A 25336-nucleotide genomic window follows, 5' to 3' on the forward strand; every position below is an offset into this window, starting at 1 on the left:
TTGTAGTTCGATCAACCATGAAAACTTCGAGTATAGCTTCATTAAGTGACTACCTTTAAATTTGACTTTACACGTAGACAGGACATTTGTTAAATATTGTATAATGTGCACTAAGAAATAAATGATTCTAAACTAATTTAGGAGCCCATTATAATAAAACTACATCATTGTCAAGATTAAGAGGTATACTTCCCTCTGTGATCCTCCACGTGATCGTCCATAGAAAAAGATAAACGTTTTTCGACTTCTAAATATATTTCATTCTCCATTATATTTTAGTATGTTACACAATGAAAAACTTGGTTTATAGGTTTTACTTAATTTCCAAAATTTGCAAACTAATTTTCTTTCTAAAACCGAAACCTATAAACCTAGAATATATTATGCTAAAGCAGCCGACATCAAAATCAAAGTGATTTGTTAAGATTTAGTTACTGGAAACAGTTTTCTCCCGAAATGGAATTTCATAGAAAAATTACCTTTATTTCGTTAGATTCAAAAAGCTATTCTTCCCTCTTAAGGACTCGTTTATTATCTACTCTGATACGACGCTGTGCCGAAGCCTTTGAGGTCTTGGAACGCGGGGCGCGTACAACTTAAATATTTTCCCGAACATCCTTCGAAAGCTTTGTTTACTTGTTAATTTGACAGACGAACGACAGCCAGCGTATTCTCATTACACAATGAAGGTATGCCGCTATACAGCTTTTTATATAGATAATAATTGCCTCTTTTGTAATTAGCTGTTTCTTTAAACGTCATTTTCGTTTTATGTTGTTATTAATTGATTTTCCGTTAAGAACATTCGATGGAAAATAAGGTACCTGGGTGGATGGGTAATAATGTTAATTAGAGCTCAAAGAGGGACGAGTGTAAGGGTCGGCTACGCCCATGTAACACCTCTAGAGTAGCATGCCTCCATGGGCTACGGAGACTGCTTACCATCTGGAAAACCGTATGGTCGTTTGCCACCGATATAGTATTAAAAAAATGATTGATTGAATGTTTTTCATATTTTTTTGAAAATCAAATATTGTTTGTTTGAGTTTGGTCCAGTTTATATATTAGACATATATATTTAACCTTTACTGTACACTATAAGAAAGCACAATAGATGCATTTTGCCTTCTCTACCAGTCAACCATTGGGTCAAACAGAAACTTACAATTAGTGCGGAAAAGAAACCCACTGCAGGGCTTAGTAAAAATATAAAAGATAAAACGTAGAATCCTGACGAACCTGAATTTTCACGACCGGTCTGGCCTAGTGACCTTGCCTATGATGCCGATGGTCTTGGGTTCGAATCCCGGTAAGGGCATGTATTTGTGTGATGAGCACAGGTATTTGTTCCTGAGTCATGGATGTTTTCTATAAATTTAAGTATTTGTATATTATACATATATATCGTTGTCTGAGTACCCACAAGACAAGCCTTCTTGAGCTTACCGTGGGACCTAGTCAATTTGTGTCATGAATGTCCCAAATATTTAATTGCCTATTTATCCTCGGTAAAAGGTTTCATAAAAACATAATGTACGTACAATAGTTTTGTTAGAGTCTGTTCCTCTATCTCCTTTTGGATATTTGTACAAGTACAGTCAGCATCAATAGTAGCGGATGAAACAACGCGCCAAAAGTATCTGATATTCCGCATAACTTTTCAAAATATAGATAAATCTCTAAAATTTACATTCAAAAGTATATCTTTTACCGTCTTAATTATTCTACATATAGAACCACAACATTTTGTTAAGCTGTTACAGAATGGTAGATACTTTTGAAACCTTGTTTGATCCGCTACTTTTGATGCTGACTGTACTATACAAATAAGTTATTACCTTACCTTAATTAAAAGCAAGGATTAATGAAATTACAATATAATATAAGCCATGTTAGGTTTATCATGACTCATCAGTATCTTGAAACATTGTTTTTCAATACGAGCACAAAGCAAAGGCACCCTCTAAAAGCTCACCCGTACGAAGGACGAGGAAATTTCAGAGTGCACAATACAAGCCTGTAACGTTGCATAATATGGCGCGTGTTCAGCCAAAATATTCGTTATGGTATTTGCTACACCTAGCCAACCGGGGCATATGTTTTTCGATATGACGCCGAACGTCAGGTGTTCATCTCGAGGCTATCAAACCTAAACGGACTCTATGCAAAAGCTTTACGTATTTTATTAGCCGGGCACGTGAGGAGTTGTTTGTGTCATATCGGAATCGTCTAGACTTGAGCCCTCCCTCTCGGAATTCGCGCTGCAGTAGAGGGTACTTGAGACTCTGGCGATGTGATCCGAGCGGCGATATTCGCGGGCGCGGGAGTCCACTCGCTGCATCCCTCTTGCTCCCGACTCGCGGCGCGCGGCGAGCGGCGCTCGGCGGGCGGGAGGCGCCCGGCGTCACTCACGTCGACTCGGTCTCCTCGGTCGTGTGTCCGAACCTCTCCTGTCCGCGACGTGCGATCTCTCCGAACCCTACCGGTACTAACGTACACGCCGCGTCCTAGACGCGACTCTTAACAACATATCCCTAGCGCTTAACCCTTCACAGACCCGTTAACCTGGGCTCCGTAGTAACAGTCAGTATTCTTTCAAAGTTCTTGAGTTTCAAAGTTTTCTCTGTGTTGCGGACTATCTAAATAAAACGCGTCCGCGTTAAAACTTTAAGGGCTTGTGTCCTGCCGTAAATAAAGGATTATTTGGATTGACGGAAAGTGTCTGAACTTCTGAAGTGAAGCGAGCTGCCTTCGCGTTTCATTTGCATCTGTCAAACAGGTAAGTGGTCTGTAAAGCGGCGTATTTACGCCGGTCACACACGCGGCGCGCAGTCTGCTTCGGCCTCCTACATTTGAATTATTAAAACGCTGACTGATGTGCCAGAGGCAGACGTTTGCTATCTGTAAGCTGGGAGATATATCTGCGACAATAGCGCGGCTCATTCATAACGACTACGAGTCGAGACAAAGACACCATTCGTTAGCAGAATTTTTAAGTTTCACCATTGATTGTTTTGACTGGAAGTCTAAGTTGGCATTAAAAATACATAGTTTCCATTACTGCCTTAAAATCAAAGGTAATTTACTAAAAATATTAATCAGGTTGTGTTTAGTTACTGATTAAGTTTTTGTTGGGAATGATGGGATTTAACTCCCTAGAGGTAAGACGCAGCTCAGCACTTCTCACTACAATCTGTAATATCTTACGCGGTGACTCTGACTGTGTCGAGTTAACAACACAAGTAGTGCGTCTGTTTGTCCCAACACCTTCTAGATTTGAGTTTCGGCCTCGTAATCGCTGTCTTTTATCTGTGCCGGGTTCCCGAACTGTGTCGCGCAGGAACGCTCCTTTTGTTCGAGCTTTACGCAGCTTGAATTCACTCCTCGCATCAGCGCCTGAATGTGATGTGTTTGCAAGTAGATGGATGTCAGTGCGTGATGAATGTCTGAGGTTCAGCGAGATGATGGATATTCGTCCCTCCTCTGTGTTATAAGTGTCACCTGTATTCTAATTAGTATTTTGATGTTTCATGTCAACTCTTTCCAATTATACATGTCTAGATTGTCTAGGTTCAATATGTAATTTCACAGTGCTTTAGTTTTAACTGTTATACTGTGTTAATTAAAATGAATAAATAAAAAAAAAAATAAAAAAAAAAATGTTTAACATAATACAAATCAGTTTCATGCTTGGCGGCATTAAACCAGTCCGTAGCTTTCCATAATATCTTTTTACTAACCGTCTCAGTTAAACGCTAAATATATAGTAGTAAATACTCGTGTATTTGCCTTCGAATTTCACTTTTAACCAACTAGAGATAAGCCAATAGAATATTCTAGATAGATCAAATTGTGCCAACTCAGAAGCTTAGAATCTTCCCGCTATTATGCCAACATACAACGAGCAGATACGTAGGTATCTACGTGTATGCACTCAAGTGAACTAAAACGCATACGTGACTATGCATTAAATATTCTCTGTTCGTTTTGGGCACCTGGTAGGTACATGAAAACATCATCCTTTTTATGATCTGAAATTTAGATTTTCCATCGTACCAATCGAAAAATACATGGTGATTATTCAGTAAAGTGGAATTTAAGGTAAACAAATATGTGAATAATAGGGGACGCTACTGTAAATTTATTTGATTCACGGAAATTTAGGGGTTATAAATTTTATAAAGTTAACCTTTATGTAGAAGGCTTCAATTTTGAAAAGAAAGCTACTCGTCTCTACTCCCAAATATTCGAGATCTGTGCTGCAATTTATTCTTTTTGCAGTCTGACGCTGGTCACACATTACTCAGAAGCATACTTTTTAAACCAACGCTGAAGTTGGCTACTCCATTTTATGGCTAAATACTAGTAGAATTGGGCAAGGAACATAATTAATTTATTGTATTACACTTTTATTTAAACAACACCTGAAGCAGTGAAAATGACTCAGCAATGATACCTGGCTGTGTACCCGGTTTTCTGGGAGACTTTAATATCCACAACTTGAGTCTAGTTCCGCAATAGCTTGGACCTTCAACGGATACTCCAGACAGATACAACATATTCTTTCATCGGAAAGAAAATGGTTGTCTAACATTACTGCCAAGTCCTACAAGACAACTACAGAAAGCTCCATCTTTCTACGTACATCGCTATGGGTCCAATTAGAAAGAGGAATAATGTATTCGTAAGCACCAACACAGAAGAGGATATCATACAAAATAAAATAAAAACACAGGGAAAGAGAAAATGCCACGAAATGGTCTCATCTCAGCATGATGCTGGCGACTTCCGGCACTCTTCTTCCGATTAGAGACAATCGCGACCGGTAACAAAAATCAGCAAAGAAAAAAAACATACAAAAGACAAATAAATTTATATGGTGATCTAAAGATTGAATAACTGTGTACAGAAAATAAAATTAAGAAGACAGAAAATTTATAAAGATACGAGATTCATAGATATAAAAACTAAATGAAAATATAATACTTACATCTGTCGTATCATGTCAGGCCGAACCCATCTTGGCCGTGCATTATGTCTGCAATGAACCCATTACATACTCATCAGAGAGTAAGGAGTTATGGTGACTGGTAAAATCAGTTTCAAATCAAATTTATGTCGCCTCGGTTTCTGTTTGATTTTTACGGATTCCTGACTCGTGCAAACTTTCAGACTAGATGTAACAGCCTGTCACAAAATAAGTAAGTCACGCTGACATATCAAACTATCGGACTACCTACCGCGTCCTTTACTCTTTGTCACATTATAGAAATAGAAATAGAAATAGAATTTGTTTTATTCATAAACACACAAACAGTAATAGACAGACATAAAAGAGAACATAGTGAGAGTAAAGTGTCACGAAATGGCCTCATCTCAGCATGTTGCTGGCGACTTCCAGCGCTGATCTTCCGATGAGACCATCGAGTGCGAAATTATGGGGCATGTGTATCATCAAGTCCCTGTCATATCTCAAATGTAACGGTTTTATATCTTTTTTATCAAGCGAGACTAAGGTTGGCTATTCAATTCGTAAAAAAAATTAGTTAATTTCAGGTTTTCTAAATCTTTATGTAGTACATGTAGTATACACGTTGCAAAATTGACCTACCAATTTTACTTTTACTAACAAATTTTATTTTAGTCTTGTTTACCAAAAAACCTCATATTTATTTATAAGTTACCTACTTTACATAAAAAAGTGAATGGGACAAACTTCGGTCGGTGCATCGCGGTGCACATTTTTATGATATGAAATTCGCTTATACTGAACCTTTCCTGTGACAATTTAGCCGTTGACTTTTCTTAGGAAATACGTATAATAACGTCCGTTGTTAAGTGATTTATTAACATCTGAAAACATGCCTTCGCCACGTTATTGCCCAAATGTATTCAAAGGTTTAAGGAGGGATATCGTTGAGATGGGTAAGGCCATTGTTGTTTTATGTTTGCTACATTGTGCTAATTTGTTTTATGGAACGTTTACGAGTACAAGATGTTATTATTATGTACTAATGTATGCAATCTTCGCTATTTAACAGCTTGGTGATTTCGTCGATGTGATACCTGTTCACTACCCCTATTTACAATAATTGTAATAATTATTATTGACGTCGATAGATAGATAGAGTAGTATTTATTGCACGATGCACACTTTAACAAAAGAAACAATACGGAGGTTTTTCTTTCATTAATTTTTTTTAATTATTGCAACGTTGTGTCGTTAGGTCACTGCCAATTTATATTACAAATCCATCTCATCCTAAGATTTGTTCGTGTTTAAGGTGATGTTAGAGGTTTTAATAATGGATTCAATGCACGATATTCTCCTAATACGAACTAGTTACTATACTACTTTCTCCAAAATCACACCACTAAGTAAGTACTTATTAGGAACGGTAATATACACTTGCCAAAAGGACATTAAATAAATATAATCACTACCGTCAACAAAGTTAAACTCATTCCCGCAAATAAAATAAATATTACGCAAACTTTCTCCTTTAAGGGCCTTTATGGGTTAAATTATATGCGCCTAGGGGCGCAGAATGGAGACATATTCCACTATTGGGACCTCGGGACTTATTATGGTCGACCTAGATGCTCCGGCCACGGAAAGTGCTATAGTCCTATTCATATTTCATACCCCATTTCAGAGTGGAATTGTGTGTTTTTCAATAGACTACGAGGCCGCAATTTATGAGAAGCTCATATGAGCAGTCTATAGCTCTGGAAAACTTGACATATGGTGACAAATGAAGGTTCATAATTGTTCAATCAAGAAATTTTTAAGGTACGTCTTGTTTTTCAATGTGATAGTGTTATTGACCGGCCTGTAGGTACAGCATTACAAAATAACCTTTTAGCATAATTATCTATGACATTATAAATCCCTAATAAGGTTAACTACTTAGTATGTGAAAGTTATTGTGACTTCTCACATAGATTCGTTCAGAAAACATCAAATTATTTTAGCTCTGTTGACTTTAGTAGTATTCTCGAAACGTTCAGTTCACATTAAATATATTAAAACGAGGCACTCCTGTTCTTTTAAGACGAAAATGTGTTATTGAGTTGATTAAATTTTGTACTTTGTCTGCGTCGGTCAACCAACGCGTGTGGCTCTTGTTGAAGCTCCTCGTTATGGAGCAAAACTTTAAAAACGTGAGGTAAGGTACCAGCTAAAATATATTGAATGACTGTCTTAGGGAAGACTTGTTAATTATTAAAGTAACCGTTCAGCTCCTTCACTTATTACCTACGTACCGAATATTTGTATGTACCGGTATATACCGGCTGCGCCTAGGTATTTTTATTTAATTAAAACCCAACGATATATGTTGAAATAACAGTTAACAAAAATGCACAACAAACGGAAACAGCATTTTTAATATCTAAACCACAAAGAAAGAAAAAATGTTTTAACAACGAGTCTAGTTTCAGCGGAACAAAGCACTTTCACTACACGAAGATTAATAACTTTATTCGCTAAGAGCGTACTGTTCTCATACTCTCAGTGTTTGAATTTAAAAATATAGTTTTAATTAATTAGATACATATTTTTGATATGTTTTTGGGTTTAGTCTTTGTTCTATCTAATTCTAAATAATGAAAAGAGTGTCCTCGTTATTTAAATACCTAATAATAAATACAAGACTGGGTTGGGAGCACAGCAGACGAGGAGGCGTATTCTGATTGTTATATCAGGTAATGAAATGCATCTAGATTTGTTATGGATATGATCTGCAAGTGTCAAAAGTGTCATTTCTTTTCAGTCACAACCGTAACTATAACCTGTTATTACGCAATAGGATGGCCCGATTCTTGCTTGTCTTCTTTTCTCTTACTTTTACATATATGTATGTTACATATATGTGTGAATGGGTTCAAATTTTGGCGTCCATGTTTGCTAATATTATTATTATTATTATTTATAAATGCACAGGCAGCTTATAGCTGATATGTGCACATCAATGTCCTGCACTTGTGTTTTGAAAATAATAATCAATAATAATATCATAGAAAAACTGTAAGTTCATATTAAAAATAAAAATAATAATGGGCCATCACAGGCGCAAATACCTAAATAGCGCCGGCCGACCATTACATAATAGGACTCGCTCTTATCAGCGAGGCCAGCGTAACTACAAATAAAACTATAAACATGTTAAATAATGAAAAACTTAAACTAGAATTAAGCCAAATAGATTGGAGCCCGGCATTTCGTTGTAGCGACCCGAATGAACTAATTGATCTTATTATTGGCAAATTCCAGACAATTTATAATAACTGTACCTATAAAACTAAAATACATGTTAATAAAAAACAACAAAGTAGCTGGATAACGGATAAATTAGTAAACATGTGTGATAAAAAGAAAGAACTGTTAAAAATATATTTAAAAGACACTACAAATAAACAAAATGAGTTAATATATAAAAAATATAGAAACAGGACGAATAGAGTTATATGTAACGCCAAAAACAATCTTATAAAGAAAGAAATATGTAATAACTTTAAAAACCCAAAAAAAATGTGGGGAATAATAAACAGATTGACTGGGAGAATTGTTAAAGCTATCGATGATGTGATCCTTAAGTCCTTTAGGTTAAGAGCAAAACAATTATGTAACAAATTTGCTATTGACTTCGATAATAATGTCAACAACATAAAAATAAATTGTGATACGCCGTTACTTGATGAGAAAAATTATATAAATTCTCCATTGGTATCAATGCGACTGGAAAAAATTAATGAACAAGTTTTACATAAAATCATACTACAAATAGATGACAAAAAAAGCCCAGGATATGATAAGATAAGAGCTAAAGACATAAAGTACATCTCCGGACATATTACCCCGGTTCTAACTCATTTAATCAATTTATGCATATCAAAATCTACATATCCCGATAAATTAAAGATGGGAATTGTAAGACCCATACATAAAAAAGGTAGTTACACGGATACTAATAATTATAGACCGATAACAATTTTATCCGTCATAGATAAAATTATAGAAAAATACCTAGGTAACTCAATAAGTACATTCCTATCAAGTAACGGCATTATACACAAAAAGCAATTTGGTTTCCAACGGAATAAAAGCACGTCGCAACTTTTGTCTTTGTTTACTGATGAAATCAATGACTACCTAGATAAAAAACACCATGTACTCGCCATAATGATAGACTTTTCTAAAGCATTTGATACTTTACGTCACAGTACACTATATGAAAAACTAAAACAAAATGGTATACAAGGACCCATGCTGGAACTCATAAAAAATTATCATACTAACAGACACAACGCGGTCAGCATCGCAGGCGAACAAAGCGACCTAATTCCAACCTTATGCGGCACAGCACAAGGCTCAATTTTAGCTCCGACCGAATATTTATTATACGTCAACGATATGTGTCAAATATTCCAACATGGATCTGTATATCAATTCGCAGACGACACATGTATAATTGTAGCTCACGAGGACTTGGAAACTGCGCAGGTCATGATGCAAAACGACTTCGATGCATTGTGCAAATGGGCCCACGATCTAGGTCTATCGCTAAATTATTCTAAAACCAAACTTATGTATATACACTCACCTTATAAAAATGTAACCTTGACGCCTAAGATCGTGGCCCACGAACATAAATGTATGCACATGCCCCGCGCGGACTGTAATTGTGCTAAGCTTGAGACTGTAAAGGAACACACCTACCTTGGACTAAAAATAGACCAGAAGTTCAACTGGAATCCACATATTAATCATGTTTGTAACAAACTTAGAGCTATCTTGTCAAAATTATTTGTACTTAAAAACAAAGTTCCCTACACTACATTAAGACTTTTGTACATGTCAATGGCCGATTCAGTCATAAGTTACGGTTTGGAGAGCTTTGGAAGAACATATAAAACATATCTAAACGACATTTACAACCTACAATTACGTCTACTTAAAACGATTGTACCTACAAAAATCAAATATAAATTCAAAGATAACTATGAAAATCTATTCAAATACTGTAAAGTGCTAACTGTATATGAAAAAGTTGATCTAGCCATTGTAACTCAATACTATAATCATATAACAGAATTAAGAAAAAAAACACGACCTGCGCGATTACGTAACTTAGCCAACCTCCCGACATTTGAAGTTGCAAAAACAAACAATGTATACGGGCAAAGAGTGTGGAAGTGCATGTTACCGAGTATCTTGAATAGATTTCCACAGGAATTATTAAAACTTATAGAAGGACGAACAAGTGGACAAGCTAGAAATATGATTAAAAAATACTTTATTAAAATAAGAGGGCAGTCTACCGAAATCATTTAATTAGATGACCTATGTACCTAAAACTAATAATAATTAAAATGTATAAATATTTCATATAGACTCCTTAACTCAAAAAATCTTTTGAATTTAAGATTAGTAGTTAAGTTTAAGATTACGTAATGTGATTTTTTTATTGAAATAAACAGCTGAAATTTTAAAATTTTTTTTTTTTTTTTTTACCTCATATTTCAATATAATGTATAAGTATTTTACTTTTTTAAACAAAATATTATACCTACTCTTCTAGTCAGCCACGCAAATAATTTGATTCCCACATACTTACTGTACCGAATACTCTTTATTCAAAAAGTTACACAGTACCACAATACTATAAAAGTTACGTCAATTATTTAGTCCTCATCTAAATGTCGGCTGGCGTTTAATATAAAACATGCGGTGGCTTCGAGAACTTACAAATGGAAACTAAGCGGGGAATGATGGACTGCTCTGCCACTACAGTCACTTTTAAGAGGATTTATGTTCAGGCGCTACTTACTCGGGTGCAAATTATTTATACCTCAGCGTATTTGATGTTGGTCATGAATATGAGAAACAATTTCTTACTTTCGAAATTTGAAGGGATGTGTTAATGGGAGTCAAAGGGATTCCAATGTCCCGACTTAACATTACCAGCGCGAGCTATGAGCTATGAGCGCAGTCGATAACGGGAAGAACAGACAGGCCAATTCGAAAGTACGCTGACATTATTTAGATGTCATTCAGTTATCACTAATGTTTGTTCTTAAATGACGCGAGCGAGACCCTATAACTAAATGACATCATTCAAATATTCTAATGTCAGTGGACGTTCGAATTGGCTGAGAGAACCCGCCTAGCGGGTTGCTGGCAGTGAATGTGTCACACGATCATATATTTCGCCATGGCTAACTAATCATTAATGTGGTGAAATGGTTTAGATCAGAATAAGTACTTTATTTGTTCTAATAAGTATTTAATTTCGTCGGCTCAGAATACATTTGTGCCATATCCATTTTTAAGTAAAATTGTTTTTTGATTATTAATTTACACACAATAGTTATAAGTACAGGGGTCTCGGCCCCGAATACATTTTTATGCCATTTGGGGTCGAGACGCTTGGCCCGTGGGGTCTAGGGATTGCAAACCGGATTGATTTTCAATCCGGCCGGATCCGGCCGGATTTTGGCCATAATCCGGCCGGATCCGGCCGGACCGGATCCGGTTTGGTATAGGGATATTAAAGTTAATTAAATGACATATTTTTCTAGTTTTTTGCGTAATACGTATTCCTAAATCTATAATTTGAAGTTAATAAATAACTTCTTAACAATAAAACAGAACTTAGTAGTAAAAAGACTAAAAAGTGTTACAATGTCTAAGTATATCAGTTTAATAACAAAATATAAAATCGGTCATTTATTATATTTAACCATTCAGAAGTGCTCAAATTTTCGATTACAATTATAAATTTGATTAGTTTCCAAGCCCGATGATGGGATGTGGGGTGGGAATTGGAACTCCTTGAAAGGACATGTTTTTGTTACTGTTCTTTGATTGAATTCTTTGTAACGTTGACATCCATTCTAGTAAGAAAAGAAGATATTTTACTTTTAACCAAAATTATATTAAATGTGCTCCAGTATCATCTTGCTTTAATTTTTTGGCCGAGAATTTAGCAGACTCTATGATAAAAATATGAACTTTTTTTTAATTTACAGGAAAGTATATTGGTCAAATTATAGGGAACAAAACACGACACGACGATCTCATGCGAAAAATAATAGAGTGTAGGATTGAAAACCATCGCGGAAAGACTCCCTAAGAAAAGTTACTTGGATGAAATAAAGAATTGGCTACACGTAGAGTAGCATATACCAGGAGATAAAGGAAATTGCATAAGATTGTTAAGAATCAATATTTTATCTAAATTATATATATAATTGGAGTAAACTAAATATCTCTTTATTTCATAATACAGATATACAACTTACAGACGAACACTTTAAAAAGAACAAACACAAATCAAACTTACAACTACAACTAACTATAAAACTAAACAAGCAATAACTAAATACAACTAAATATATCATATATTAATTCACACATATTGATGAGTCCAACTCTAGTCGGTAGAGTACGGCCGACTTAATCCTGCTCATTTGTTTACTATTATAAATCTCCTATCACAACATTAACTTTCTCTTTAGCATAAATTACAAATGCCTTCCATGGCATCTGCATCCTTTAATTTTTCCTTCTATTAATTACAGTATTTATGTAATCGTCATATCGTGCCACCAACACGAAAGAAGAAGAAATCCTCTTCTGTTCCCATTTATCGTCATAATAAATATATAAAAATATCTTACTAAATTCAAACTTTTCATTCGTTTTTTGTTCTGTTTAACTTCATACTTCTCACCCGTCGCCTTTTCCTCATCTAAAATGCACAGCGCGTGCTGTATTTAAGCGTTTTTTTATTTTACCGGATCCGGTCCGGATCCGGTGATTTTTACCGGATCCGGTAGCTCTTGAAAAGTGCCGGATCCGGCCGGATTACCGGATCCGCCGGAACGGATTGCAATCCCTAGTGGGGTCCTAATGCTCTACAACTTTTTAAAGAACTATCTAAAAGGCTGGTCGACTTCACAGGTGACCGAAGAGCTGGCAGCTTTCTCGCACAACGTATTAGCATCGCTATACAGTGGGGAAATGCTGCCAGCATCCTCGGCACCATGCCAAAGGGGCCAAATTTTTTAGACATATTTTAATTTTATTTAGTATTAGTTTTTAGTTTTAATTTAGTTTTATTTAATAGATAAGTTAGTTTATTTTTATAATGCCCAATTAAATGTACCTATTTTGTTCTCAAACGCTCTAAAATACTAAACAACTACAAGCTATAAAAAAAATAGTTATTTACAGTACATATGGTGCTACTTTACCACACTAGTGCGAAAATTAGCATATTACGTTACTGTGTCGAACATGTAAAGGAACATATGTACTGTAAAACGTTGTACGATACATGCGCGTAATGTACTATTACGATACAAGTGCAGAAAATAGGAAATTTGCATCGAGTGGTGATAAATTCCCTTCGGTCGTGTTTTAAATCAACACGAGATGCGAATTACCTCTTTGCACGTGTATCGTACAACGTTTTACAGTACATATGGCTCCTTAAAGTTTTGAGTGTTTTGACATATGCATGGAAAGTGCTCATTCCCGCACGCGTGCTCCCCATATTTACTGTAAACAAATTATTTACACTAATCGGTTTTTAAAAACTTGATTTTTCAAAAATGTTGTGTTTTATCCTGACATATGATATATATCCATTTTATATGATAATTTACACTCTGTTAACAGAAAATTATCACAAATGTGACATACCCAAAACTTTGTGTCATGTCATTGTGTTTGATTGTAGTACAGTCAGCATCAAAAGTAGCGGATCAAATAACGCTTCATAAGTATCTACCATTCTGTAACAGCTTAACAAATAGTAATGTCTTTAATATAGAACAACAAAGACTGTAAAAAATATACTTTAGAACGCGATTTCTAGAAATTTATCTATTTTTGGAAAAGTTATCCCGAATATCAGATACTTTTGGCGCGTTGTTTCATCCGCTACTTTTGATGTTGACTGTACGTTTAACATTTACTTATCAAAAATGGATATGGCAATAATAAAAATGCTTTTATTTCATGATTACCACTATATTCGAAATATTTCTATGATACTATAAATAGTAATTATATGTGGCTAAATGATAAATATAGGTAAGTAGAATCTTACCTAAATATATAAAAATTAAAAACGCATTAATCACCACAAAATTAACCACAAACGCATTCTCATCCGACGTTATATGTAGGTACATACGTAGTGAATATTTACCTTTAAATACCAATTTAAAATATATAAATAACTATCATAGATTATGGTACCATCTATACGCAACATGGTACCGCATTCTATATTTTCTCACATTGCATCGTTATTCTTTCCACCTTGCATGTACATATTTGTGCGACTTTGCTCTCAAATCAAGTCAAGTGATGTTAGAAAATTGCCGAGTGCCGGTTGACGCTGCAACTTCTAGCTAAGCACATTCGTCCCAACGGCTTTCGTTTCACGGTACCAAGTTTCAAAGCAAGTATCTTGCCATACCAGTTATGCGAGCCATGACATTGCTGCGCCAACGGTCTTGGTTTACGTACTTTGAACATTGGTTCGGAACATTACACGGCTAGTCTGGGTCTAAAACGGATATATTACTAAATAGTTCCGAGAACATTCGGTTTGCTCCCAGCGGCTTATTTATTAGATTAATACGAATAAATTTAAAATAATACGACTAAAATGGAATACGTTAGTAAACTATAAAATGCGGCACATATTCATTTTGGCAGATGCCAAAGATTCAATTATAAAAAAAAATATTAAAGAAGAACAAGCGTATGTATAAGCGATGCTCTGGTAGTTGAGTTGACTCAAAAGCCACTGGGCCAATATCTCAGTAGAGACTTACACTTTGAGCAGTGTCTGACACTTGTCTCATCTGATGGGTTTTCTCACGAGGCCAAAGATGAAGAAAACGGATTCAATAATATCAAGTATAATCTAGATCCCACCTCCAACTCCAACGGGCCAATGTAAGGCGGAACGGCGGAATGCGCCGAAATTTTGAAACGTAATAAATATAAGAGAGTACCGTTTTGTACCACTTGGCGTTGAAACTCTAGGTCCATGGGGTCCCAGCACGCACAAGATTTTTGCAGAAATCGCGAAGCCTCTGGTTGAGCTGGCGGCTCCCCGCACAACGTATCAGCATTGCGATACGAGGAAATGCCGCCAGCATTCTTGGTACAATGCCTCAACTCTCAAGGGCCTATTTTAGATTTAAGCTAGTTATATGTAGTAACACCACTGTATATACCCATTATATTTACTGTTATTGTAATAAAATATATTTATTCATTACTTTAAAAATAATCAAGATTTGAAGAAGAGAGAGAGAAGAGAAGTTATACATCGCGCATAGTTTTAACTGGATAAATATCTTTATGATACAATTATCGGCGTATGCGCTATTTATATTAAATCAATAAGCTTTTAAGTCAATACTTAGCGGAACCTGATAATTTACCATGGTGGCTGAGATGCATGAGAGGATGCTAATTTTTCAAGAAGCTTTTCTGTCTAGGTATATGACCTGCAGTTTATTAGCGTATTTATAGTGCCTACCTATAATACAACAGATTAAAGTTTATTCATAAAAGCGTGAATAAATATGCAGTCACACCATCGGATGGCGTAAGTGTTGTGTGTTGGCAAAGTGACAAGCATAGCGTAAAAGTGAATAATCAAAACAAAGTGCGGGTAATTCGCGATATGGAACCAATTTTTCGCAAGTCTACCTGCGATCAAAAACATAATGTCACGTTCCCGTTTCAGTTTAAATAATGCGAATAAAAATTATTTGTTTTGATCATTCCGCTAAATCGCACTGTTTCTAATCAGTTTTCTTAATTATTCAGATTCGTTTTTCCCTGGTTTAATCCCTGGAAAACCTTCTCCGTTGTGCTTAAGCCATATTTTTTATGTAATTGTATTTTTTCCAATAACTTTAAGGGGTCTACTGAAAATGGGCTTTATTGCATTTCGAGGCAACATCAAAGAACCACTTGTTTAATATCTAAGTGACTTTGTGTTGTTCCTAATAAAGATTTATGACAAAAAAACAGGCTATTTACTTCATCACGTTCGCATGACACGGGCGTAGGAACGTTAAGGTGCTTAAAATGCTTGCGTTACAAGCATTTCAAGCTTCTATTCATATGTAGCCTTTGTGCTCATACAGTCAATTCGGTTATCTGTGCAGCTGTGGATTGAACTATCGGATCGGTCTAGTCGTGCGAAAGCAACAAATATACCACAGAATGACATAAAAGCTGTAGCGTGACAGGGACAGACTTGCCTCATCGCCACAATACAGGCTAAAATGCGTGATTGCGTGCCAGCAAATTTAGTTTGTTACGAATGACTGAATGGGGCAACAGTCGCCTTGGATCGAAAGTAAATATTGCTCAAAATTTCCACTACAATGCAACTGTATACTGCACTACTATAAACGTGAAGCTATTAACGGCAAGAATTCTACGAAATTAGTACCTATTACATTTAAAAGAAGACGGGAGTTTCCAGTTATAATGTGTTCATGCGATTTTGCAGCACGCCGTTCAATATACCTATAAAAAACAGTTTCAAAAAATCTCTGCTTCTGCAAATATTTCTTACCTATAATATATGGACGTAAATAAATAACGACATTCGTCGTATTGATCGTAACTTTTACAAGCATTCTCACCCTAAGCTTGGCTATTTAAGTTCTAAGACACATAAAATTGTTTTCATTACTTCCACACATTTGCGCACAAGTATTTTACTATGTATGTAAGGTTCGAGAAAAGAAATTTATTATTACTCGACATACTAACCAACATGAAATCACCCGCTGCCCGCGGGTTGTCCGCAGAGGTTTGGATTGCGGGTAGCTGCAAGGTATCTATTTCGTTATCTGAATTAAACATGATATTTGTGGGACAAGTGAATTTGGAAAATTCATATATAATGATGTCCAGTCCAATGTACATCCTATCAATGTCCGAAGCTGCAGGGCCCAATATTGATCACTACACATGTTACTCTTTATCTGGTAGATATTTGATCGCAACTCAAAAATATTCTGTCCATCATTAGTAGCCATCGACACTTTACAAGATATTTAAATAAATATTGGAATTCAAAGCTCACAATAATTTAAACCTATCTACCTATATATAAATACAACAAAAATAGAACAACATATTCATAAAAAAACACTGAATGAAAGTTCTACATTTTGAATTTTATAAATATTGGTAAGAGGTAACATTTTTCCGTTTTCTAGTTATTTTGCGGAGCTAAACGCAAAGTATTTAACTCACTTTATAAGCGACATACAAAGTCTCCTGGTAGTCCATAACGGTAGTAGCAGCTTCCGTCAACGGGTGATGGTCGGAACAGGTTCTGTCGTTAGAACCAAACGATAGCGTGGCCACTGGTCAATTCCTTATAGGATTTTATCGATACTTTCAAGGAATCGATGCTATATCGCACAGTAATCACTTTGTCGAAGCAAATTATGGCGATAAAATGCTTTCCAGAAAGATGATTAGAAAAAGTGGGACCACACCTGCCAGATTTTGTAGATGCATTTGTATTTAATTAACCTATGGCTCACGCAAAAATATGGATTTAGTGTGTAATTACGTTAAAGTCTTATCAATTGGTAGTCTTTACTTAGGGGTAACTTTCTTGACGACCCTAGCTAGCCCTACATCAGTCCAAAGCACAAGAAAATGTAGCCCTTCGGGGAAAGTAGAATATAAACGAGTCGTGCAGAGGCGTATAACGTGCTGGAATCAGCAAGCAAAGCCATCATTTGTAAAGCTCAAGAGACTGAGCTGCCCCCAATTTCCGATAACGTAAAAGGACGTAATGCAGAAAGAAATTATTGTGTCTAACGTCATTCTTTATGCGACAGTTTTTTATATCAACTCCCGGATCTTACTCCTAGATTTTACTCATTATCTTAGTGCAAAACATGTTTGTGTCCTCATTCATCCGTGTTAAAACGTATTCCTTTTCACTTTTCGCCCCACGCGCCCTTTGAAAAATAACAATGTTTTGCTCGTGTCTCGCGGTAAATTTACCGCCCGTACGTGTTTCATTCCCTTAAAGGTCTGTATTGCAGCCGGAAAATAAATACAGCCATAAAGCAAATTAGAGTATTTAGCGGCGGTAAATAAGAGTATATTACTTAGTACATTTTTTAATCAATATATCGAAAATCAATGTCAACATTAATAATTTACCGTCTATATTATCCTGTTCATATTTCAAATGACATTTCATGTTAAAAACCCGATTGAAAACCCGGCATCCGCATGGACAACTCGAATATTGCATTTTCACTCCGATGACGTGTCGACTGCATTTTAAATAACTTAGTCGGCCTCGGGCAGATAGTCTGTATTGATTTTAAGGTATTTTGGGAACATTTACTGGGATGGGATGCTGTGTAGGCAGCCACCATTTTATTGCTTTCGAGTTTTGTCGCAGTTTTCATTCTATTTTAGATAAATTAGCGCAGCTTAATTTTATGTTTTTATTGAAGCACTCGAAGTCTATTCGAAATGGATGTTTGAAAAGAAAGCTGAATTGAAACAAAATGACAGAGATGAAAGGAATTTTAAGACTTTTCTGTGCACATTCCACTTGGGCATTTCCCGTTCAGTTCCGTCCGTTTAGCATTCGCTATGCAGTGGAACGTGCTTTCTCGCTTAAATGTCGAAAAAGATTTTCGATGATTTTCGAGCACGTGTCCTCCATGGACTGTATTTCGGTATTTTTCGTCAGTTGTCAATCTACTACGCGTGACTGGCTCCCCTCCTTCGCCCCGCTTCGCGCATCACTGCTGTGACGAGATAGATTTTGCTCGAAACGGAAGCGATATCGCCTCCAACACAAGTCTTTGAAAAGATTTTCTCATTGTAAAAAATGATTGAATTGTAACATTTGATTTTCGATAAGGTACCTACAAAAAACGTTTAAAATGAAATGATATTTAAGCTGAGCAAAATATATTGAATAATTTATCTTTTTAGATTTTATTGGTAACTAAGTATGCGAAAAATTGTATATAAAAAGGACTATTGTATTTGGTCAGGCAGCTAGAATAACAGCATTAGACTACCTTGAAACAATTCAAATTTGCGCTGAAAGGTGTCACCGCCCATCAATCATCTCATCATCTTTCTAGAGTAGTCCCGGCATTTTGCCATTTCTCACCAAGGGAGCCTGGGGTTTACTCAACAACTATTTGGCACAGGCACGCAAAACTTGGCTATGGAGAGGGTTATGCTCGGAGTTTCTCTACGTGATCGAATCAGAAATGAGGAGATCCGTAGACGAACTAAAGTCACCGACATAGCCCACCGGATTAGCAAGCTGAAGTGGCAATGGGCAGGTCACATTGCACGCAGAGAAGATGGCCGATGGGGTCGAAAAGTGCTCGAGTGGAGACCACGGACTAGCAAGCGCAGGTCGTCTGTCCACCCACAAGATGAACAGACGACCTTATTAAGGTCGCCGGAAGACGCTGGATGTGGGTCGCTTCCAATCGGTACATGTGGAGGACCAAGGGGGAGGCCTATGTTCAGCAGTGGACGTCTTATGGCTGAAATGATGATGATGATGATGACGCAAAACTTTGCTCACGGAAATCATGGAGCACTTATTGAAGATAGCGATTGCCATCTGACCTTCCAAGAGGGAAACTAGGCCTAAATGGGATTTCCTTCTCCAAATAGCATTTGGGATTGTGTATAAATATTAAAATTTGACCATGACGTTTTAAGGAGTCTTCATAGGCAAAACCTTCCAGTGATAGAATAGATGTTTTCACAGTCGTAAAAATATAAATAGGTGCTGCCTAAATCAATAAATTACCATCAATGTCTGAGGCATAAAGAAACCTAGACGATATTATTCTAGTTCTCATATTATCTTTTTCTTCTTCCTCGCGTTGTCCCGGCATTTTGCCACAGCTCATGGGAGCCTGGGGTCCGCTTGGTAACTAATTCCAAGAATTGGCGTAGGCACTAGTTTTTATGAAAGCGACTACCATCTGACCTTCCAATCCAGAGGGTAAACTAGGCCTTATTGGGATTAGTCTGGTTTCCTCACGATGTTCCCATATTATATTTAGCTAAAATAAATTTATTAGCAAGGTACCATTACATGTTGTGATTCCAACTGTATCTTGATTATAAATGGGGTGTAAATTATCAAATCTAGATAGCAAATTAATGGCATAAGTTATGATTAACGGTTAAGCAGGCCTAGTCCACCCATTACTGTTATAGCTGCATAGTTTACTGCAGTGTTCGTCGCAGTCACTGGGGAATTTTTATAGACACTGTTAGCGAACTAAGTAGGTATAGATTTTAGGCTGATTACCTATTCGATATGTTTCAAGCTAAACCTATTTCCGGCGTAACTGTTGAATGTTTTTTGTCTGTTTTATATTCTGAATAAGCTATTTGGCTTCAATATAAGCTGACGGAAAATAAAACGGTTACACAAATATATAGTGAATGTTAGAATAGGTAGTCTTAGTTTTACGTTTAGATGTATGAAAGCCTCGAAAAACTGTAGGTCATTAGTGACTTAGAAAAATTTCATTAAAGAGGCAGTGATGTTTATACACTACAAGACACGAAATTCCGTAACATAATTTTAAAGCAGCATTCGGAATGCCATACGAGTATTGTAATTTTATATTCATTAATTTGCAATTTCCTTACCAATAGTAATTGGAATATCATAATTTCGGAATTTTAAATATTGTATTGGTATGCTTATTCAGATGTCCAAATAAACGAGTCAAGTACCGGTTGGCTTTAGAAATATTTGGGGTTACTTTAATAAAGAAGCGCTGATGGCCAAGCGGTAAGAGCGTGCGCCTTGCAATCCGGAGGTTGCGGGTTCTAACCCCGGCTCGTACTCATGAGTTTTTCGGAACTTATATACGAAATATCATTTGATATTTACCAGTCGCTTTTCGGTGAAGGAAAACATCGTGAGGAAACCAGACTACGTAATCAAAATAAGGCATAGTTTACCCCCTGGGTTGGAAGGTCAGATGGCAGTCGCTTTCGTAAAAACTAGTGTCTGCCAAGCGGAGCCCAGGCTCCCGTGAGCCGTGGCAAAAGCCGGGACAACGCGAGAAAAATGATGCTGGGGTTACTTAAATAGTTTTAAAACGGCCATAAAATTACCATTATTCAGTATGTACTGAAACTGTTCGTGTAACTAAAATCTAGTATAAAAATATATTATAGCTTAAAAACTAAAATTTGAAAGTCAACCCTGCATTTGAAAGTCACCCCGTTTTACGGTAATTGCATTTAGCTACAAAATCAGTCATTGTATATTGATAGAGTTTAAGTTGGCAGCGATTTTGATAGCCTAGACTTTGCAAGTATTATTTAAACGTCATAATTTTCTAGCAGTTTGACGTTTAAAATAACACTTGTACAGTGTAGCTTTATGTAAATATTCATGATTTATTGATATAATTATTTATAATTGCTTACAAATAAAAACATCGACATAAGTAGAAGCACGTGGAAGGTAAATAAAACTTAATCGCTGTTAAAACATACAGCGTTTGATTTCTTAGAATATATGAATAAGTATTACTGAAAGATTTCCAGTAAAAGACATCTGCCGGCGCGACCTAACCTAACTCGGATATTGAGAGCACTCTATCCAGAGTTTCGGTGTGGGATCGGGGTAATTTAGTCCGGTTCAACCCCACAAAGACACAAGTTTGCGCGTTTACCTCTAAGAAAACCCCATTTACTGTGGTCCCACAGTTCCAAGGCACAGCCCTTAGCATGTCAGGGAGTATTGGGATCCTCGGTATCGACATCTCCAGTGACGTCCAATTCCGTAGTCATCTGGCAGGGAAGGCTGCGCTGGCATCTAAAAAACTCGGTGTGCTCAATAAAGCAAAGCGATACTTTACTCCAGGGCAAAGACTGCTACTTTATAAATCGCAAGTGAGACCCCATATGGAGTATTGCTGTCACCTTTGGGCAGGAGCACCTGGATGCCAGCTTGGGCCCTTCGACTCAGTTCAAAGACGTGCTGTACGAATCGTCGACGATCCCAAACTGACAAGCGGTATTGAACCTTTAAGTCTAAGGAGAGACTTTGCCTCCTTATGTGTGTTCTACCGCTTGTACAATGGGCTGTGCTCTGAAGAATTGTTTGACATGATGCCCACGGCTACTTTCTATCACCGCACCGCGCGCCGTCGGCAGGATGTTCATCCTCACACCCTAGAACCTAAATGGTCACGCACTGTGCGGTTTAAGAGGAACTTCCTCCCGCGCACGCTCCGGTTGTGGAATGAGCTACCTGCCGAGGTTTTCCCGAGGGTCTACAGTATGAGGTTCTTCAAAAAAGGAGTGTACAGATTTTTAAAGGGTCGGCAACGCGCATGTAACACATCTGGAGTTGCAGGAGTCCATAGGCTACGGTGACTGCTTACCATCAGGCGGGCCGTATGCTTGCTTGCCACCGTCGTGGTATAAAAAAAAAAACTCTAAGGTCCGGTAAGTTCGTATTCTTCTCTCACTCACACTGAACATTAGCGTGCATGGGCGAGATGGATCTGCGTGCCCGGGAACTCGGATATTATGTTTTTGATTTTATTGTAGATTTAAATAAATAAAAAAGTAATCTATCAGTTCACTTAAAGATGATATTGCCGATTTTTATAAATTTAGAATTATTTGCTAGAAATGTGGTGTGTGTGTGTGTGTGTAGGTTTAGAAATAATTTTAATGTTTTTAGCTTTTGTAAAAAGTTTATTACAAGTTTGTAATGTGCATTTGACCTAAATTCGTGATTTTTTTCAAGCGAAAGTCAAAAACTTAGGATTGGATTCAATAAAGTCCCTCAAGAAATGCCTCAAGATTGCCAATTGAATGTATGGCAGCCGTATTCTGATCCAAAAAAGCGCTACGCCTTTTTAAAAACTCCATTTTCTTAACCTACTGCGCCTTAACAATTTCGTTCGAATGTGGACCGTTAACGATCCTAATTATTTCACTTTTCTTTCTCAAATATTACGGCTATCTGACCTCTACACAAAGAATCCATTCAAATTTTGATATTACCCGGATTTCGCATTAAGCCAAGCTCCTCACATCAATAGGAATGCATTGAGTGCCGAAGGTGCACGTCTCAATATCGCGCGAAGTGAGCGACGTTCCCTCGAGTGGGTTTCATTGTTTCCCGATGGCGTCTCGGTAGTTACTCAAATAAATGTTCTGTGGAGCTATTCAATGAAGGAAAACGAACACCCATTGAATGAGTAATGCTGTATTGCATGCTTTAGAATCATAGCCAAAATCTCGCCTGTATTTAGCAAGACGAAATAAGCGAATTTTGGAAGGTCTAAGGCATTCTTGAATTTATTTGCGCCTAAAGCAAGTTCATAGTTCATTTTCTTCTGGCTTTAGTAGAATTTGCTCAATAGTCAAAGTATACGTATACCCACTTGTACTTACCCAGGGTCTCACGTTTATCTAAAACTGTAAGATTTGGAAGAGTTGATAATCATATTGACTGACAATTCGAAACTAATATACGGATATCGCTGATTGAGGCCATCATCGTCGATAAATGCATAATAATAATTAATGTGTTAAGTATTAACTTTAAATGAAGCTCCCACAATGTTAAGCTTTTTTTGCTTCTGACTTGAAATATTTATGTTTACAAGTCGTGGAAATGTGTCACCGCAGAGTTCTCACAAGATTATCAAGTGCCGAACGCGGCTTAATGCTCACACGTAGAGAAACCTACAGAACAGGCAGATTTCACTTGTAATACGAGTTGTTGTGAAGCTATCGAGCTAATGCCATGGCTTGCATTTCGAAACTGATATCACGATTGTGTCTCGTTTTGAAGTCTAGGTTGTCTGTTTCGTACCTATCTGCCTGTATGTATGCCAAAGCTTGACTGTTTAATTTATAAGGAGACAATTTCACGCGATCGCAGTAAATATTTCTTTGCTATATACAGGGTTAAATTAATACCACCAAAAATATTTTCATGTAAAATGTTGCCAAGACGAGACCATATAGCTCGCACTGTCAAAGAGTTATCAGATCTCACGTAGAGCCAAGCTTCTAAGTCTTCTACATGCCCTTACTCTACAAGCCTTAACTTCACAAACTACTCCTTAAATCAAGTCAAAATATGTGGCTTGACCGTTAGTGACTTACTAAAAATCCTGAAATATATATTTTATTAAGTAGATCGTGTAAATAAAGTAAAAAACATGACACAGAGTTAATGTAACAACGTCGTCATATCTTTCAAGATGCAGTGATTTCCGGGTTTGGTTTTTAATTTGCATGATGCATAATAAGTACAGATTCATGCTTTTATTTGAATCTGATATGAGGACATTCTCATCTCTGTAGGATTTTCAGTTTATTCTATACACAGTAAATGGCAAAGTGATGTTCTTTTTGTCGATGTGTCAAAATGTGACTTTCCACATAAAAGGGTCCTCATGCTCCATTTACATAAAGAAGGGTCCAAATGCACATGGAACATGAGGACACTTTTCTGAAAAGCCACAAATTAAGATTTTAGTAACGGTATTATGCACCAGGCCACTTATGATACACATATGCAAGAAAGTGTACTATGATGGATTAAATTATGTACATTTTAATTACATCAAGGCAGGGGATTTACCAACTTTTTTTAATAATTTCATCATATTATGCAGCATTTTCAAAAAGGTGTCTCTGTTTTTAAAGTATTTTTTTAATATATTGACACATGTATTTCCCTTTTTTATATGGAGTGTTAGTGTAACCCTGTTTATAATAACATATTGCGGGTCGCAACTAAGTGTAAAGCACGAAATAACTCGTTACATGGATTTCCATGCCGAAAAGTTATTAAGTTACAAGATGTTCCCTTATCCTGCCACGGCCTTTCAGTTTTCTAGGACTTCAGGAATAACGTTACTAATAAGGAAAGGTACCCAACTGTCCGGTTCCGATTTGTTTTATATTTATATATGTTATAGAGTAGTCTAAAATAATGGACACGTATTTTTTTTTAGCTGCCCAAACTCAACCTATTGGGAGAAATTGTCCTCCAAAGTACTAATAAGTTACTAAATCTTCTAACTCCTATAGAAAGTGATACTCAAGCAACTTGCTAGTTAATGGCTTGTTTGAGTATATGTTTGAGAACAGGAAAAAATAATGTACACGTGTTTTGTTATATCTGCTTAAACTCAAGTTTTCCTAATAAAACACCCGTCTTTATGTGTAACTTTAGCGATAAGATATTATAAAACTTCG

General features: G+C 36.5%; 1 protein-coding gene across 11 annotated transcripts in view; it reads left to right on the forward strand.

The window, feature by feature from the left end:
• Positions 1-2217: 2217 nt before the first annotated feature.
• The window catches only part of LOC133520663 (poly(rC)-binding protein 3), a 243776-nt gene continuing 220657 nt past the window's right edge, over positions 2218-25336 (forward strand). For 3 of the 11 annotated variants that reach the window (XM_061855243.1, XM_061855242.1, XM_061855245.1), the window contains exon 1: positions 2221-2779. The gene's annotated coding sequence lies outside the window, so the exon portion shown is untranslated. Of the gene's footprint in view, positions 2780-25336 lie in introns of all 11 variants that reach the window. The other 8 variants (XM_061855247.1, XM_061855248.1, XM_061855250.1 and 5 more) reach the window with 8 other exon arrangements.

Source organism: Cydia pomonella, chromosome 8 (genome assembly GCF_033807575.1).
Source record: "Cydia pomonella isolate Wapato2018A chromosome 8, ilCydPomo1, whole genome shotgun sequence".
NCBI lineage: Eukaryota > Metazoa > Arthropoda > Insecta > Lepidoptera > Tortricidae > Cydia > Cydia pomonella.